The sequence below is a fragment of the Gorilla gorilla genome, chromosome 1 (assembly GCF_029281585.2).
Source record: "Gorilla gorilla gorilla isolate KB3781 chromosome 1, NHGRI_mGorGor1-v2.1_pri, whole genome shotgun sequence".
Lineage (NCBI taxonomy): Eukaryota > Metazoa > Chordata > Mammalia > Primates > Hominidae > Gorilla > Gorilla gorilla.
Window position 1 is genome coordinate 40,527,931 of NC_073224.2, and position 18,572 is coordinate 40,546,502.

Below are 18,572 nucleotides of genomic sequence, written 5' to 3' on the forward strand. Positions count from 1 at the left end.
ATACATTGTATGTTTTACCTATAAAGTAAACTTATCCCTTAGAACTTACTCCACCTTGATTAGTTCAATTAAAAGCTTATTTTATACAACTCAGAGGCAACATTTACCTGTCCATTTTTTTTTCTAAAGGGAAAGGGGTCTTAACTATGTTGCCCATACTGGCCTCAGTCTTCTGGCCAGGGCTCAAGTGATCCTCCTGCCTCAGCCTCCTGAGTAGCTGGAATTACTGATGTATTCCATCTTGCCTGGCTCCATCTTATGTCTATACATTAATTTCAACAGATATGGATAAAAGTAGAGGTAATAAAATTACCCAAATTTACCAATCAAGCAGGTTAATAATTTTTAAAGAGTTTTCTCTTGTCACTGTAAATTGAAGCTGAGAATTTCCTGGACAAGAGAAGCTGGAGACAGAAGAGGTAAGGTATCATGCCTTAAGCATAGAACAATAATAAGAAGTATTAAATCAGAAAAGTTAAAAAAAATAGTTTGTGAGCACAGAACTTAACATTTTATGTTTATTTGTATGACACTTAAATTTTCATTTCAATTTGCCTCTTGAAATTTATTTTTCTGGCATTCAATAAAGTGATAAGCAAAACCTCAACTTCAGCATTTGCCTACAATTCTTAAGTTTCCATAGAAACTCAGTCAGGACATTAACAGTTTGCTGTTAATATCTTTAGTTTGGACAATTTTATATCAGTTTACTTGGAAACTGAGAAATTCCTACTTAGATGTAAAACATTTTAGTTTTACTACAATGAAGAATGGAATTATTTTGGTTACTTAGAAAAAAATCAGACGTAAATAGTGTACTTTGTTCTTCTGAATCATTTCAGAATAATGTGATTTCTCCAAGCCACTTCACAGAGATATTCCTAAGAACCTTTTTTTCAGATAGTCCCACAGACATTTTCTACTACCTTGCCTTTATTTAAACAGTTATATGGTTTGGCTCTGTGTTCTCAGCCAAATCTCACGTTGGATTATATAATTCCCAGTGTTGGGGGAGGGATCTGGCGGGAGGTGATTGGATCATGGGGGCGGATTCTCCCTTTGCTGTTCTCACAATAGTGAGTTCTTATTATATCTGATGCTTTGAAAGTGTGCAACACTTCCCCCCTTTGTTCTCTCTCTCCTGCTTCACGATTGCAAAACATGCTTGCTTTCCCTTCACGTTCCACCATAATTGTAAGTTTCCTGAGGCCACTGAGCCATACTTCCTGTACAGCCTGTGGAACTGTGGGTCAATTAAACTTCTTTTCTTTATAAATTACCCAGTCTCAGGTAGTTCTTTATAGCAGTGTGAGAAAGAACTAATACAGAGAAGGGGGGCATTGCTGGAAAGATACTTGAAAATGTGGCAGCAGCTTTGGAACTGGGTAACAAACAGAGGTTGGAACGGTTTGGAGGGCTCAGAAGAAGATAGAAAGATGAGGGAAGGTTTAGAACTTCATAGAGACTTGTTGAATGGTTTTGACCACAATACTGATAGTGATATGGATAGTGAAGTCCAAGCTGAGCTGGTCTCAGATGGAGATGAGGAACTTATTGGGAACTGGAGTAAAGGTCACTCTTACTGTGCTTTAGCAAAAAGACTGGTGGCTTTGTGCCCGTTACAGAGATCTGTGGAACTTTGAACTTGAGAGAGATGATTTAGGGTATCTGGTGGAAGAAATTTCTAAGAAGCAAAGCATTCAAGATATGGCCTGGCTGCTTCTAAAAGCTTACATTCATTTTCATAAACAAAGAAATTACCTGAAACTGGAACTTACATTTAAAAGGGAAGAAGAGTGGAAAAGTTTGGAACATTTGCAGCTTAACCATGTGATAGAAAAGAAAACCCATTTTCTGGAGAGGAATTCAAGGCTGCAGAAATTTGCGTAAGTAAAGATTAGCTGAATGTTAATAGCAAAGACAATGGGAAAAATGCCTCCAGGACATTTCAGAGACCTTTGTGGTAGCCCCCCCACACCACAGGCCTGGAGGCCTAGGAGGGAAGAATAATTTCATGGGCCAGGCTCAGGGTCTTGCAGCTCTCTGCAGCCTCAGGACATGGCACCCTCTGTCCATGCTGCTCCAGCTCCAGCCATAGCTAAAAGGGGCCAAGGTACAGCTCAGACCATTGCTTCTGAGGGTGCAAGACCCAAGCCTTGGTGTTTTTCATGTAGTGTTGGGCCTGCAGGTGTGCATAAGGCAAGAGCTGAGGTTTTTGAGTCTCTGCCTAGATTTCACAGGATGTATGAAAATGCCTGGATGTTGAGGCAGAATTCTGCTGCAGGGGTGGAGCCCTTGTGGAGAACCTCTGCTAGTACAGTTCAGAGGGGAAATGTGGTGTTGAAGCCCCTGTACAAAGTCCCCACTGGGGCACTGCCTAGTGGAGCCGTGAGAAGAGGGCCACCATCCTCCAGACCCCAGAATAGTAGATCCATTGACAGCTTGCACTGTGTACCTGGAAAGCTGCAGGCACTGAATGCCAGACTGTGAAAACAGCTATGGGGGCTCTACTCTGCAGAGCCATAGGGTCAGAGCTTCCCAAGGCCATGGGAGCCCACCCCTTGCATCAATATGGCCTGGATGTGAGCTATGGAGTCAAAGGAGATTATTTCAGAGCTTTGAGACTTAATGGCTGCCCTGCTGCATTTTAGACTTGTATGGGGCCTGTAGCCCCTTCATTTTGGCCAATGTCTCCCATTTGGAATGGGTTTATTCATCCAATGACTCTACCCCCATTATATCTTGTAACTGTTTATTTGCAGGCTCATAGGTAAAAGGGATTTGCCTTGTCTCAGATGAGATGTTGGAGCTGGACTTTTGAGTTAATGCCGAAATGAGTTAAAACTTTGGGGGACCGCTGGGATAGCATGACTGTGTTTTGCAATGTTAGAAAGACATGAGATTTGGGAGGGTCCAGGGTGGGATGATATGGTTTGGCTCTGTGTCACCACCTAAATCTCATGTCAAATTGTAATTCCTAATGTTGGGGGAGGGATCTGGTAGGAGGTGATTGGATCATAGGGACATTTCTTCCTTGCTGTTCTCATGATATTGAATGAGTTCTCATGATATTGAATGAGTTCCCATGAAATCTAATTATTTAAACGTGTGTAGCACTTCCCCCTTTACTCTCTCTCTCCTGCTTCACCATGTTAAGACGTGCTTGCTTCCCCTTCACCTTCTGCCATGATCGTAAGTTTCCTGAGGCCTCCCAGCCATGATTCCTGTACAGCATACAGAACTGTGAGTCAATTAAACCTCCATTCTTCATAAATTACCCAGTCTCAAGTGGTTCTGTGGTTCTTTATAGCAGTGTGAGAACAGACTAATACAGTTGGGTTTTATTCCTTTCAACAGCAAGCCTACAGAGAAAGATCAACTGCTTAGGCTGGAGGAGAAGAACACTTAGGTCAATACATGATTTGTTAGCAACCAGCTAGAGTTTAGGAGAGAACACTTTTGCTGTGCACTTGAAAAGAAACCTGTCTATGGGCACTGGATAAGACACAGCCCTTTTCATGAAGCTTCAAGCCATTCAGAAAGCTTAGCACATGATGGAGGAAAACAGGAATGGTGTTTCCAGATGTAGAGAGATAGGTGATGCTGGAGGGAAAGCTGGATCAGAAGAGAAGGAGTTCATTGTAGATGAGTTAGGTTTAATGTCCCTGTGAGACAGCAGAGTGGTAGTGTTCAGTCATCATGGGGATATACCGGACTGGAACCTGAATGTGAGCTAGAGGTAATGAATGAGCAGTATGAGTAGCTACTTAAATGTGGAGAAAGTGTGTAGAGTGAAAGTGGACATGCTGGGCATGGTAGCAAATGTCTCTAGTCCCAGCTGCTTGGGAGGCTGAGGTGGGAGGATTGCTTGAGCCCAGGAATTTTTGTGTGGCCTGTGCAACATGGTGAGACCCCATCTCTTAAAAAAAAAAGAGAAAGTGAATAGAAGATAGGCCTGTAAGGACTATCAGGATGTAAGGAACAAGCCCTCAGATATGTAGGTAGAATTGGAGGAGGAAAAGCAGGATAGGTTACTAAAAGAACAAAGAATTCAAGATAATAGAGGCTGTGATACAGTGCTAAATGCTTCCAGGAAGTTGTTCACTCTGTCAACACTGAATGCTGACTCTGCCACTCTTCTAAGTGCTGGAGTAGAGAGAAGGACAGGTTGAACACAGTTTTTGCCTTTATGAGCTTATGGCCTAATGAAGAAGACATTTTTTTTCAGGTAGTGGCAAATAGCAAGAAAAGAAATTGGAATAAAAGGAAACAGAGTGGTTGGAGTTCTTAATTTTAGATAGAATGAGAAGGAGCCTCTCTAGAGAAGTAACATTTGAAAAGTGACCTGACAAAAGTGAGGAAGGGAAGGAGCACGGACATTACAGGCACTGAGGTGAGTGCCAAGACTGGGACAGAAATGTGTTTCATATGTGTTCAGTGAACATATAGCAAGGGAGCCAGCATGGTCAGAGTGAGAAATGAGGGAAGCAATGGAGAAGATGAGGTCACACAGGCAATGCCATAACTCACAGGGCCTTTTGTCTTGCAGGCCATGGGAAGAAGTCAAGTTTTTATTCCAGTTTTGTGGGTAACTTTTGTCATATCTTGAGCAGGGGAGTGCAGTGCTCTTAATTTAAGAAGTTATGCTGACTGCTTTGGGGGGAGTAGACCATAGCAGGGAGGCAAAGTAGAGGCAGAGTAGAAAGTTAAGAAGCAACTAGGGGTGGCTGGCAAGATGGCCAAATAGGAACAGCCCTGGTCTACAGCTCCCAATGAGACCAACAGAGAAGGTGGGTGATTTCTGCATTTCCAACTGAGGTACTTGGCTCATCTCACTGGGACTGGTTAGACAGTGGGTACAGCCCATGGAGAGCAAGCCAAAGGAGGGTGGGGTGTCACCTCACCTGGGAAGCACAAGAGGCTGGGGAACTCCCTCCCTTAGCCAAGGGAAGCCATGAGGAATTGTGCCATGAGGAATGGTGCACTCTGGCCTAGATACTATGCTTTTCCCATGGTCTTTGCAACCCACAGACTAGGAGATTCCCTTGGGTGCCTACACCACCAGGGACCTGGGTTTCAAGCACAAAACTGGGCAGCCATTTGGGCAGACATCGAGTTAGCTGCAGGATTTTTTTTTTCATACCCTAGTGGTACCTGGAATGCCACCGAGACAGAACTGTTCACTCCCCTGGAAAGGGGGCTGAAGCCAGGGAGCCAAGTGGTCTAGCTCAGCAGATCCCCCCGCCCCCGCCACAGAGCCCAGCAAGCTAAGATCCACTGGCTTGAAATTCTCACTGCCAGCACAGCAGTCTGAAGTTGACCTGGGATGCTGGAGCCTGGTGGGGGGAGGGGCGTCTGCCATTACTGAGGCTTGAGTAGGCAGTTTTCCCATCACAGTGTAAACAAAGCCGCAGGGAAGTTTGAACTGGGCGGAGCCCACTGCAGCTCGGCAAATCCGCTGTAGACAGACTGCCTCTCTAGATTCCTCCTCTCTGGGCAGGGCATCTCTGAAAGAAAGGCAGCAGTCCCAGCCAGGGGCTTATAGATAAAACTCCCATCTCCCTGGGACAGAGCACCTGGGGGAATGGGTAGCTGTGGGCACAGCTTCAGCAGACTTAAACATTCCTGCCTGCCAGCTCTAAAGAGAGAAGCAGATCTCCCAGTACGGCACTCGAATTCTACTAAGGGACAGATGCCTCCTTAAAGGTGTCCCTGATCCTCGTGCCTCCTGACTGGAAGACACCTCCCAGCAGAGGATGACAGACCCCTCTCATATAGGAGAGCTCTGGCTGGCATCTGGTAGGTGTCCCTCTGTGATGAAGCTTCCAGAGGAAGGAACAAGCAGCAATCTTTGCTGTTCTGCAGCCTTTGCTGGTGATATCCAGGCAAACAGGGTCTGGAGTGGACCTCCAGCAAACTCCAGCAGATCTGCAGCAGAGGGGACTGACTGTTAGAAAAAACCTAAGAAACAGAAAGGAATAGCATCAACATCAACAAAAAGGACATCCACACAGAAACCCCATCTGAAGGTCACCAACATCAAAGACCAAACGTAGATAAATCCAGGAAGATGAGGCAAAACTAGCACAAAAAAGCTGAAAATTCCAAACACAAGAACACCTCTTCTCCTCCAAAGGATCACAACTCCTCACCAGCAAGGGAGCAAAACTGGATGGAGAATGAGTTTGACAAACTGACAGAAGTAGGCTTCAGAAGTTAGGTAACAACAAACTCCTCCAAGCTAAAGGAGCATGTTCCAACCCAATGCAAGGAAGCTAAGAACCTTGAAAAAAGGTTAGATGAATTGCTAACTAGAATAATCAGTTTAGAGAAGAACAAAAATGACCTGATGGAGCTGAAAAACACAGCAAGAGAACTTCATGAAGCATACACAAGTATCAACAGCTGAATCAATCAAGAGGAAGAAAGGATATCAGAGGTGGAGGATCAGCTTAATAAAATAAATTATGAAGACAAGATTAGAGAAAAAAAGAATGAAAAGGAATGAACAAAGGCTCCAAGAAATATAGAACTATGTGAAAAGACCAAATCTACATTTGATTGGTGTACCTGAAAGTGTCGGGAAGAAAGGAACCAAGTTGGAAAATCTTCTTCAGGATATTATACAAGAAAACTTCCCCAACCTAGCAAGACAGGCCAACATTCAAATTCAGGAAATACAGAGAACACCACAAAGATACTCCTCAAGAAGAGTAACCCCAAGACATATAATTGTCAGATTAACCAAGGTTGAAATGAAGGAAAAAATGTTAAGGTCAGCCAGAGAGAAAGGTCGAGTTACCCACAAAGGGAAGCCCATCAGACTAACAGTGGATCTCTCTGCAGAAACCCTACAAGCCAGAAGAGAATGACGGCCAATATTCAACATTCTTAAAGAAAAGAATTTTCAACCTAGAACTGCATATCCAGCCAAACTAAGCTTCATAAGCGAAAAAGAAATAAAACCCTTTACAGACCAGCAAATGCTGAGAGATTTTGTCACCACCAGGCTTGCCTTACAAGAGTTCCTGAAGGAAGCACTAAATATGGAAAAAAAAAAACTGGTACTAGCCACGGCAAAAACATGCCAAATTGTCAAGACTGTTGACACTCTGAAGAAACTGCATCAACTAATGGGCAAAATAACCAGCTAGCATCATGACAGGATCAAATTCACACATAACAATATTAATCTGAAACATAAACAGGCTAAATGCCCCAATTAAAAGACATAGACTGGCAAATTGGATAGAGTCAAGACCCATCTATGTGCTGTATTCAGGAGACCCATCTCACATACAAAGAAACACATAGGCTCAAAATAAAGGGATGGAGGAATATTTACCAAGCAAATTAAAAAAAAAAAAGCAGGGGTTACAGTCCTAGTCTCTGATAAAACAGACTTTAAACCAACAAAGATTAAAACAACAACAACAACAACAACAAAAAGAAGGGGATCAGTGCAACAAGAAGAGCTAACTATTCTAAATATATACTCACCTAATACAGGAGCACCCAGATTCATAAAGCAAGTTCTTAGAGACCTAAGAAGAGACTTGAACTCCCACACAATAATAATAGTGGGAGACTTTAACACCTCACTCTCAATATTAGATCAATGAGACAGAAAATTAACAAGGATATTCAGGACTTGAACTCAGCGCTGGACCAAGCAGACCTAATAGACATCTACAGAACTCTCCACCCCAAATCAACAGAATATACATTCTTCTCAGCACCTCATTGCACTTATTCTAAGATTGACCACATAATTGGAAGTAAAACACTCCTCACCAAGTGCAAAAGAACAGAAATCGTAACAAAAAGTCTCTCAGACCAAAGTGCAATAAAATTAGAACTCAGGATTAATAAACTCACTCAAAATCACACAACTACATGGAAACTGAACAACGTGCTTCTGAATGACTACTGGGTAAATAACAAAATTCAGGCAGAAATAAATAAGTTCTTTGAAACCAATGAGAACAAAGAAACAACATACCAGAATCTCTGGGACACAGCTACTGCAGTGTTTAGAGGGAAAATTATAGCATTAAATGCCCACAGGAGAAAGTGGGAAAGATCTAAAATTGACACCCTAACATCACAATTAAAAGAACTAGAGAATCAATAGCAAATGAATTCAAAAGTTAGCAGAAGACAAGAAATAACTAAGATCAGAGCAGAACTGAAGGAGATAGAGACACAAAAAACTCTTCAAAAAATCAATGAATCCAGGAGCTGGATTTTGAAAAGACTAACAATATAAATAGACCACTAACCAGGTTAATAAAGAAGAAAAGAGAGAAGACTGAAATAGACAAAATAAAAAATGATAAAGGGGATATCACCACTGATCCTACAGAAATACAAACTACCATCAGAGAATACTATCAACAGCTCTATGCAAATAAACTAGAAAATCTAGAAGAAATGGATAAATTCCTGGACACATACTAGTTTTATGTGTTTAGTCCCAAGACTAAACCAGGAAGAAGTTGAATCCTTGAATAGACCAATAATAAGTTAGGAAATTGAGGCAGTAATTAATAGCCTACCAACCAAAAGAAGCCCAGGACCAGGCAGATTCACAGCCAAATTCTACCAGAGGTACAAAGAGAAGCTGGTATCCTTCTGAAACTATTCCAAACAATAGAAAAAGAGAGACTCCTCCCTAACTCATTTTATGAGGCCAGCATCATCCTGATACCAAAACCTAGCAGAGACACAACAACAACAAAAACAACAACAAAGAAAATTTCAGGTCAATATCCCTGATGAACATTGATGCAAAAATCCTCAATAATATACTGGCAAACCGAATCCAGCAGCACATCAAAAAGCTTATTTACCATGATCAATTTGGCTTCATCCCTGGGATACAAGGCTGGTTCAACATATGCAAATAAATAAACATAATCCATCACATAAACAGAACCAATGACAAAAACCACGATTATCTCAATAGGTGCAGAAAAGGCCTTTGATAAAATTCAACACCCCTTCATGCTAAAAACTCTGAATAAACTAGGTATTGATGGAACATTTCTCAAAATAATAACTATGACAAATCCACAGCCAATATCATACGAATGGGCAAAAGCTGGAAATATATTCCCTTTGAAAATCAGCACAAGACAAGGATGCCTTCACATAGTATTGGAAGTTCTGGCCAAGGCAATCAGGCAAGAGAAATAAATAAAGGGTATTCAAATAGAAAGACAGGAAGTAAAATTATCTCTGTTTGCAGATGACATGATTGTATATTTAGAAAACCCCATCATCTCAGCCCAAAATCTCCTTAAGTTGACAAGCAACTTCAGCAGTCTCAGGATACAAAATCAATGTGCAAAAGTTACAAGCATTCCTATACACCAATAATAGACAAACAGCCAAATCATGAGTGAACTCCCAATTACAATTGCTACAAAGAGAATAAAATACCTAGGAGTCCAACTTACAAAGGATGTGAAGGACCTCTTCAAGAATGACAAACCACTGCTCAAGGAAATAAGAGAGGACACAAACAGAAAAACATTCCATGCTCATGGATAGGAAAAATAAATATCATGAAAACTGCCATACTGCCCCAAGTAATTTGTAGATTCAATGTTATCCCTGTTCAAGATACCATTGACATTCTTCACAGAATTAGAAAAAACTACTTTAAATTTCATATGGAACCAAAAAGAGCCCGTATAGCCAAGACAATCCTAGGCAAAAAGATCGAAGCTGGAGGCATCATGCTACCTGACTTCAAACAATACTACAAGGCTACAGTAACCAAAACAGCATGGTACTTGGTACTGGTACCAAAACAGAGATATAGACCAAAGGAACAGAACAGAGACCTCAGAAATAATGCCACACATCTACAACCATCTGATCTTTGACAAACCTGACAAAAACCAGCAATGGGGAAAAGATTCCCTATTTAATAAATGGTGTTGGGAAAACTGGCTAGCCATATGCAGAAAACCAAAACTGGATCCCTTCCTTATACCCTATACAAAACTTAACTCAAGGTGGATTAAAGACCTAAACATAAGACCTAAAACCATAAAAACCCTAGAAGAAAACCTGGGCAATACCATTCAGCACATAGGCACGGGCAAAGACTTCATGATGAAACACCAAAAGCAATGGCAAAAAAAGCCAAAATTGACAAATGGGATCTAATTAAACTAAAGAGCTTCTGTACAGCAAAAGAAACTATCCTCGGAGAGAACAGGCAACATACAGAATGGGAGAAAATTTTTGCAATCTATCCATCTGACAAAGGGCTAACATCCAGAATCTACAAAAACTTAAACAAATTTACAAGAAAAAATCCCCATCAGAAAGTGGGCAAAGGATATGGACACTTCTCAAAATAAGACATTTATGCAGCCAACAGACACATGAAAAAAAATCTCATCATCACTGGTCATCAGAGAAATGCAAATCAAAACCACAATGAGATACCATCTTATAGCAGTTAGAATGGTGATCACTAAAAAGTCAGGAAACAACAGATGCTGGAGAGGATGTGGAGAAATAGGAACACTTTTACACTGTTGGTGGGAGTGCAAATTAGTTCAACCATTGTGGAAGACAGTGTGGCAATTCCTCAAGGATCTAGAACCAGAAATACCATTTGAACCCAGCAATCCCATTACTGGGTATATACCCAAAGGATTATAAATCATTCTATAAAGATACATGCACACATGTTTGTTGCAGCACTGTTCACTATAGCAAAGACTTGGAACCAACCCAAATGCCCATCAATGATAGACTGGATAAAGATAATGTGGCACATATACACCATGGAATACTATGCAGCCATAAAAAGGGATGATTTCATATCCTTTGCAGGGACATGGATGAAGGTGGAAACCATCATTCTCAGCAAACTAACACAGGAACAGAAAACCAAACACCACATGTTCTCACTCATAAGTGGGAGTTGAACAATGAGATCACATGGACACAGGGAGGGGAACATCACAAATCAGGGCCTGTCATGGGGTGAGGGGCTAGGGGAGGGATAGCATTAGGATAAATACCTGATGTAGATGACAAGTTGACGGGTGCAGCAAACCACCATGGCACGTGTATACCTATGTAACAAACCTGCACGTTCTGCACATGTATCCCAGAACTTAAAGTATAATAATAAAAAGAAGCAACTAGGATGATACAGGTGAGCAGTGAAAAATGGTGCACAGAATCAAAAATGGGCAGCCTACCACTGAAAGTAGACATAGCAGGAGTTGCACACAGATTGGAACAAGCCAATTCAAATGTATGTATCTGGCCCCACAAGTGAGGAAAATAAAAATGCCCTGTACAAGATTAGGGAAGGCTTGGGGAGTGGAGCATTGGGATGAAGAGCTCTGGTTTGCAGATGTGAAGGTTGGGCACCTTGGCATGAGGAGTCTCTGGAAAGTGATGGTGGCAGGGGCCAGGTGGGTTTGGTTAAGGAGAGATGGGAGGTGAGAAGCAGGCACCAGGGCATGATGCTGTGAGCAAATGAGGACATCTCTGGGGAGTTTTATAGAGTGGGATGAGAATAAAGGAAACACAGTCATATTGGGGAAGATTTCGGGCAGAGGGAAAGTCTTCAAAAAGAGGTGATTGCAGGAACAGTGTTCTGCAGAAGTGGGACAGGATCAACCACACTGATAAGAGAGCTGGCATAGTGGGAAAAAGGAACTCTCTCTCATTGACCCAGGAAGGCAAGGGGTATCAGAGTGTCCACAGGTTACCAGCTTAGCAGTAAAGGCAACAGGCAGTTGAGGGCTTGCCAGTGCTGTTTCAATGCTCTCTAATATCTACAGAACATTAACCTTGGGCAGGAGGTTCATTCTTAGGATACTTGAGAGTATGGAGTTTGGGTGCAAGGGAGAAGAATCTAAGAATACGTTGTGTTCAAGAGCCATTTTTTTTTTGAAAACACTGTTGAGTTTGGGGAACACTGCCAGATCTGAGTTGCCAACCTAACTTTCAGATAATAAACAAACTCTTAAAATGAACTGTTTTGAAAACATAGTTGGGTTTGGAGAACATTGTCAGATCTGAGCTGCCAATCTGATAACCTTCAGACAATAAACTCTCATAAAATGAACTGTTTTCCTTTTGTCTTGATACATAGTTCAAATGATGTATAGACCATATGCTTCTGCAGAGCACCCTTTGAGGTAACAACACCTCACGGCTTACCTCCATAACCTTTACTCAACTGTTCACTTTACCAAATTCTTTGCAGGTAGATATTTGATAGATGTAAAATACTTCATGAGATTTTCTCACAAACTGCTTGGCAAGTTTAGGGAATCCCAAGGATCAGAGACTGAAAGCTGTTACTGCCTTTAAGCCAACAGAATTGACAATGTTGCAGATGATGTAAGACAGAAAATAAGCTGGGTGCAGTGGCTCACACCTGTAGTCCCAGCACTTTGGGAGGCTGAGGTGGGTGGATCACGAGGTGAGGAGATCGAGGTCATCCTGGCCAACAAGATGAAACCCCGTCTCTACTAAAAATACAAAAATTAGCTGGGCATGGTGGCACATGCCTGTAATCCCAGCTACTCGGGAGGCTGAGGCAGGAGAACCTCTTGAACCTGGGAGGCAGAGGTTGTAGTGAGCTGAGATCGCACCACTGCACTCCAGCCTGGAGACAGAGCTAGACTCCTTCTAAAGACAAAACAAAACAAATCAGAAAATAAATTTTCATGAAGTGATTGTGGGGATAGGAAAACTAGGGGCTGTGAGAAGGGCCCTTCTCTACGCGGGTGTTCCTTATCAAGGCACTGAATATGGAAACATCTTATGGCCCCAAAGACCTGAACCTGTCATGCTGTTCTGCATAGCAGCCACTGGGAGGCTCTCTTGGCTAGCTGTTCAAGCTAGTGCCACAAAAGGATTAGTTATTGTGAAAAGGAGAAGATAGCAATGTACTCAGTATCCCCTGGGTTTTATACAATCAAGCATGACATACCTGTGAAATTCCTATCTACCTGCAAACTAGATATAGCAACACATTGCACAGGGTGGGCACTGAAGTATTCATTTAACAACTTTAATGCACACTGGGTCTATGCATGTGCTGCCTTTTATGGGTGTGAAGGTAATGACTCCATCTGTCTTCATGATGCCCTTGGCTGAGATGTCCAGTCATTCCTGTGATCAAAATTGGACTGGAAATTTCTAAGGACAGAGTAGATGGCAGAGACATCTGACTTACAACTGTGATTTGATCTCTTGCTTTGGCTGACTAAGCAAAATCTGAAGAATATAAAAATAAAAGGCATTTATTTTCTGGTCAAAAACAGAAGTAATCTATCATTCATGCATTCTTATCACAGCAGCTAAACTGAACTAAAATAAAACATCAGTGCTGTCTTTGCAAATTTACCTGGAAAGGATCTTGACTTATGCTGAAATTGACATTTGTCCATCCAACTGGAAAAGGATTTCCTTGGGAGTCATTCTTTTTGCCTCCAAGATTATGCATGATCAAGCTGTACAAAGTGGAAAACTGTCAGGTCTTCAGGGATATCCCGGTAAAAGACATATGAGTTTATAAGGTTTTGTTAAACTTTCTAACCGTTTTCAAATACCTCATTTTTTCCCATAAAGTTAACACTTTAAAAATATTTTGAAAGGTAACATTGTACAGATAATGAAGATAGGTATAAAACTACCTAGTTTTTCTATCCAGATTTAGTATAACAATTCATATTTTTTCATTATTAATGAATAAGTCTTGATGTGTTACTCTTGCAGTAATCTGCTTGAGAAATTGAAAAGTATTTTCCAGTATTTTTTTTTGGCAAGCATCTTACAAGTGTATTACCAGAACAACACAGTACAATAAAGATTTTTATGGCTTTCTACAAGCTGTCAGTTTTAGTCATTTTTTAAGGAGTACATGTCTGGCCTTTGAAATAATTGGCTACTGGAGAAGTTATAACTTCAATGAGTTATACCAAACTTACAGAGTGAAAAAGGATATAAGAGAGTACCATAAGCAACTGTACACCAAAAAAATTGAATAACCTAAATAAAATGAACAAATTTTTAGAAACAAAAAACCTACTAAGACAGAATCAGGAATAGAATAGCTTAATAAACATATTCATCAAGGAGATTCAGTATGAACATTGCATCAGTAACCAAAAACCCAGCAACAAAGAAAAGCCCTAGACCAGATGGCTTCACTGTTGAATTCTACCCAACATTTAAAGCAGAATTAATACCAGTTTTTCTCAAACTCTTTCAAAAATTTGAAGAGGAGGTAACATTTTCTAACTCATTCTATGAGGCCAGTATTACCCAGACACCAAACACGAGAAAACTACAGACAAACATCACTTACAAATGCTGATGCAAAAATCCTCAACAAAATACTAGCAATTTAAATTTAGCAGTACATTAAAAGGATTATACAACATGAATGAGTATAATTGACTCCTGAAGTAAAAGTATGCTCCAACACATAAAAATCAATGTAATATCACATTAACGTAAAGAAGAAAAAAAGAAAAAAACGTAAAGAAGAAAAATGTGATTATTTTAACCAAAGCAGAAAAAGCATTTGTCAAAATTTAACCCACTTTCATAAAAAATACTCAAGAAACTATACACAGAAAGGAAAGACCTTAACATGTTATACATTTAAAAAAAAACACACAGTTAACATAATGGTGAAAGATTTTATCCTAAGAGCAAAAACAAGGATGCCTGCTTTTACCACTTCTATTTAACATAGTATGGAAGATTCTAGTTAGAGCAATAAGGCAAGAAAAAGAATAAAAAATTCCAACTAAAAAGAAAAGGTAAAAGTATCTGTTTCCAGATGATATAAACTTGTATATTAAAAATCCTATAGTTTTTGTGAAAGAAACTGTCAGAAGCAATAAATAAAATTCAACAAAACTGCAGGATACAAAATTAATACATAAAATCATTTGTATTTCTACAATAACAATAAACTCTATGAAGAAAAATCAAGACAACAGTATCATTTATGATACCATCAAAATAATACTTAGAAACCAACTTAACCAAGGTAATGAAAAACCTGTACAGTGAAAACTATAAACATTGCAGAAAGATATTAAAGATGACTCAAATGAAAAGACACTATGTGTTTATGGATTGGAAGACAAAACCTTGTCAAGATGTCATTGTTATCTATAGTCATCTACAGATTCAATGAAATTCCTTTAAAAATCCCAACATTTGCAAAAGTAGAAAAACCTATTCTAAAATTCAGATGAAATCTCAAGAAAACCCAAGAGTCCCAATCTATATTAAAATAAATGAAGTTAGAGGATTAACGCCTCGTGGTTTCGAACTTACTACAATGCTTCAGTACCCAAAAAATGTTGTACCAGCATAGAGACAGACATAAAGACCAAGGCAATATTGGTCATAATTTTCAACAAGGGAGCCAAAACTATTCAGTGAGAAAGGACAGTATTTTTTAAATAGTGCTAGAAAAACTGGATATTTACATGGAAAAGAATGATGTTGAACCCTTACTTTACACCATGTACAAAACAATTAAAAATGGATCAAACATCTAATTGTAAGAGCTAAAACTATAAAACCCTTAGAAGAAAGCATAGGGAAAAAGTTTCATAACATAGAATCTGGCAATAATTTCTTGGATATGACAGTGAAAGTGCAGGCAACAACAAAATACATAAAAATAACTTTATTAAAGTTAAGACCTTTTGTGTGTCTGAAGATACAATCAATAGATTGAAAATACAATTCACAGAGGGGGAGAAAATATCCACACATTATATATCTGACAAGTAATTAATATCCAGGCTATATAAAGACCTCAGCAACAACAACAACAAAATCAAATTTAAACATGAGCAAAGGTTTTAAAATACACATTTCTTTAAAGAAGATATACAAATGACCAGTAAGCACAGGGTGAGGTGCTCAGCATCAATTATCATGAGAACAATGTACATCAAAGCACAATGCAATACCAACTGACACATATAAGTATAGCTACCATAAAAAAAACCACCAACAACAAACCAAAACAAACAACAAAAACCCAGAGAACAGCAAATGCTAGATGTGGAGAAGTCAGAACTCTTGCATACTACTGGCGGGAAAGTAAAATGGCAGAGCTACTATGGAAAATGGTAATCACCGTATGATCTAGCAATTCCACTTCTGGGTATATACCTAAAAGAACTGAAAGCAGGAATTTGCACAGATACTTGCACACCCATGTTTATAGCAGCACTCACAATAGCCAAAGTGTAGAAACCACCAAAATGTCCATCTATAGATGAATGGGTAAACAAATATAGTCAATACATACAATAATATATTATATTCAACCTTAAAAATAAAAGAAATTTTGATACATGCTACAACAAACCTTGAGAAGATTTTGCTAAGTAAAATAAGTCAGACAAAAAAGCAAATGCTGTATGCTTCCACTTATATGAAGTACCTAGAGTAGTCAAATTTATAGACATAGAAAATAAAATAGTAGGGGTCAGGGGATGAGAAGAAGGGAAATGGGGAGTTATTGTTCCATGGATAGAGTTTCAGTTTGGGATGATAAAATAGTTTTGAAAATAGATAGTGGTGATGGTTGCACAACAATGTATTTGTACTTAATGCCACTAAATTATACACCTCAAAATAGTTAAAGTGGTAAACTTTGTCATGCATATTTTACCACAGTAAAAAAATTAGCAAGTATTTAAAAATCTACATTTTTCTTTGAACTGTCTCTTTATATCTGATATGGTTTGGCTTGGTGTCCCCACCCAAATCTCCTCTTGAATTGTACTCCCATATTTCCCACATGTTGTGGGAGTGACCTGGTGGGAGATTCTTGGATCATGGGGACAGTTTCCCCTCTGCTGTTCTCGTGGTAGTGAATAAGTCTCATCAGATCTGATGGTTTGATAAGGGGAAACCTGTTTCACTTGGCTATTATTCTCTCTCCTGCTGCCGCCATGTGAGACGTGCCTTTCAATTTCCACCATGATTGTGAGGCCTCCTCAGCCTTGTGAAACTAAGTCCAGTAAACCTCTTTCTTGTAAATTGCTGAGTCTTGGGTATGTCTTTATCAGCAGCATGAAAATGCACTAATACAACATTCTTTGTCCATTTTTCAATTTTGCTGCTGGTCTTTTAATAATTTATGATAGCTTTATATATACATTACCCAAATTAGCTCTTTGTCTGTTATATATGTTGGAGATTTCCCCAGTCTGTTGACTTTTGACTTTGAGGCATTTTTCTCTCATAGAAAGTTTTAATTTTTATGGAGTCAAATGCATCAGTCTTCTATTCAATGACTTCTTCATGGGGATGGTGTTTCATTTTAGGATAATAATAAAGTTGTAGATATGGATAAAGGAGATGGTCGTACAACAATGTGAGTATGCTGAATGCCACTGAACTGTACATTTAAACATGATTAAAATGGTAAGATTTATGTTATATATATTTTACCACCAAAAAAGGGCCAGGCTTAGATGTTTGTATGTTAGAGGTTTGGAGTAGCTTTGACACCTATTCCTCTCCAGGGCTCTAATTTATAAAGCACCCACGCAATAAAAGTAGATATTAACTTCACAAATCTCCATGGCATCTTATAAGCCCCACACCAGAGACTGTCTTGGAAAGCTGATGTGGAAAAACTGGCATAAACTTGAGGTCAATATGAGACTTCTTGTCTCTTCTCATGCTGCTAATAAAGACATACTTGAAACTGGGTAACTTATAAAGGAAAGAAGGTTTAATGGTCTCACAGTTCCACATGGCTAGGGAGGCCTCAAGATCACAATGGAAGGTAAAGAAGGAGCAAAGTCATGTCTTACATTGTGGCAGGCAAGAGGGAAGTGAGAGCCAAGTTAAGTGGGAAGCCCCTTATAAAACCATCAGATCTCATGAGGACTCACTCAATATAATAATGGTATGGGGAAACCACCCCCCATGATTCATTTCTCTCCGCCTGGTCCCACCCTTGACACATAGGGAATATCACAATTCAAGGTGAGATGTGGGTGGGGACACAGAGCCAAACCATGTTATTCCATCCACAGCCCCTCCCAAATCTCATGTTCTCACGTTTCAAAACCAATTTTGCTTTCCCAAAGTCTTAACTCATTTAAGCTTTAACTCAAAAGTCCATACTCCAAAGTCTCATCTGAGACAAGTCCCTTCCACCTATGAGCCTGTAAAGTCAAAAGAAAGTTAGTTACTTCCTAGATACAGTGGGGGTACAGACATTGGATAAATACACCTGTTCCAAATGTGAGAAGCTGGCCAAAATGAAGGGGCTACAGGCCCCATGCAATTCCAAAATCCAGCGGGGCAGTCAATTCTTAAAGCTCTGAAATGATCTCCTTTGACTCCATGTCTCATGTCCAGCCAGGTCTTGCTGATGCAAGGCTGCCCACAGCCTGGGGCAGCTCTGTCCCTGTGGCTTTGCAGGGTACAGCCTTGCCCCCTCAGCTGCTTTCATAGGCTGGCATTGTGTGTCTGGGGCTTTTTCAGGTGCACGGTGCAATCCGTAGGTGGATCTACCATTC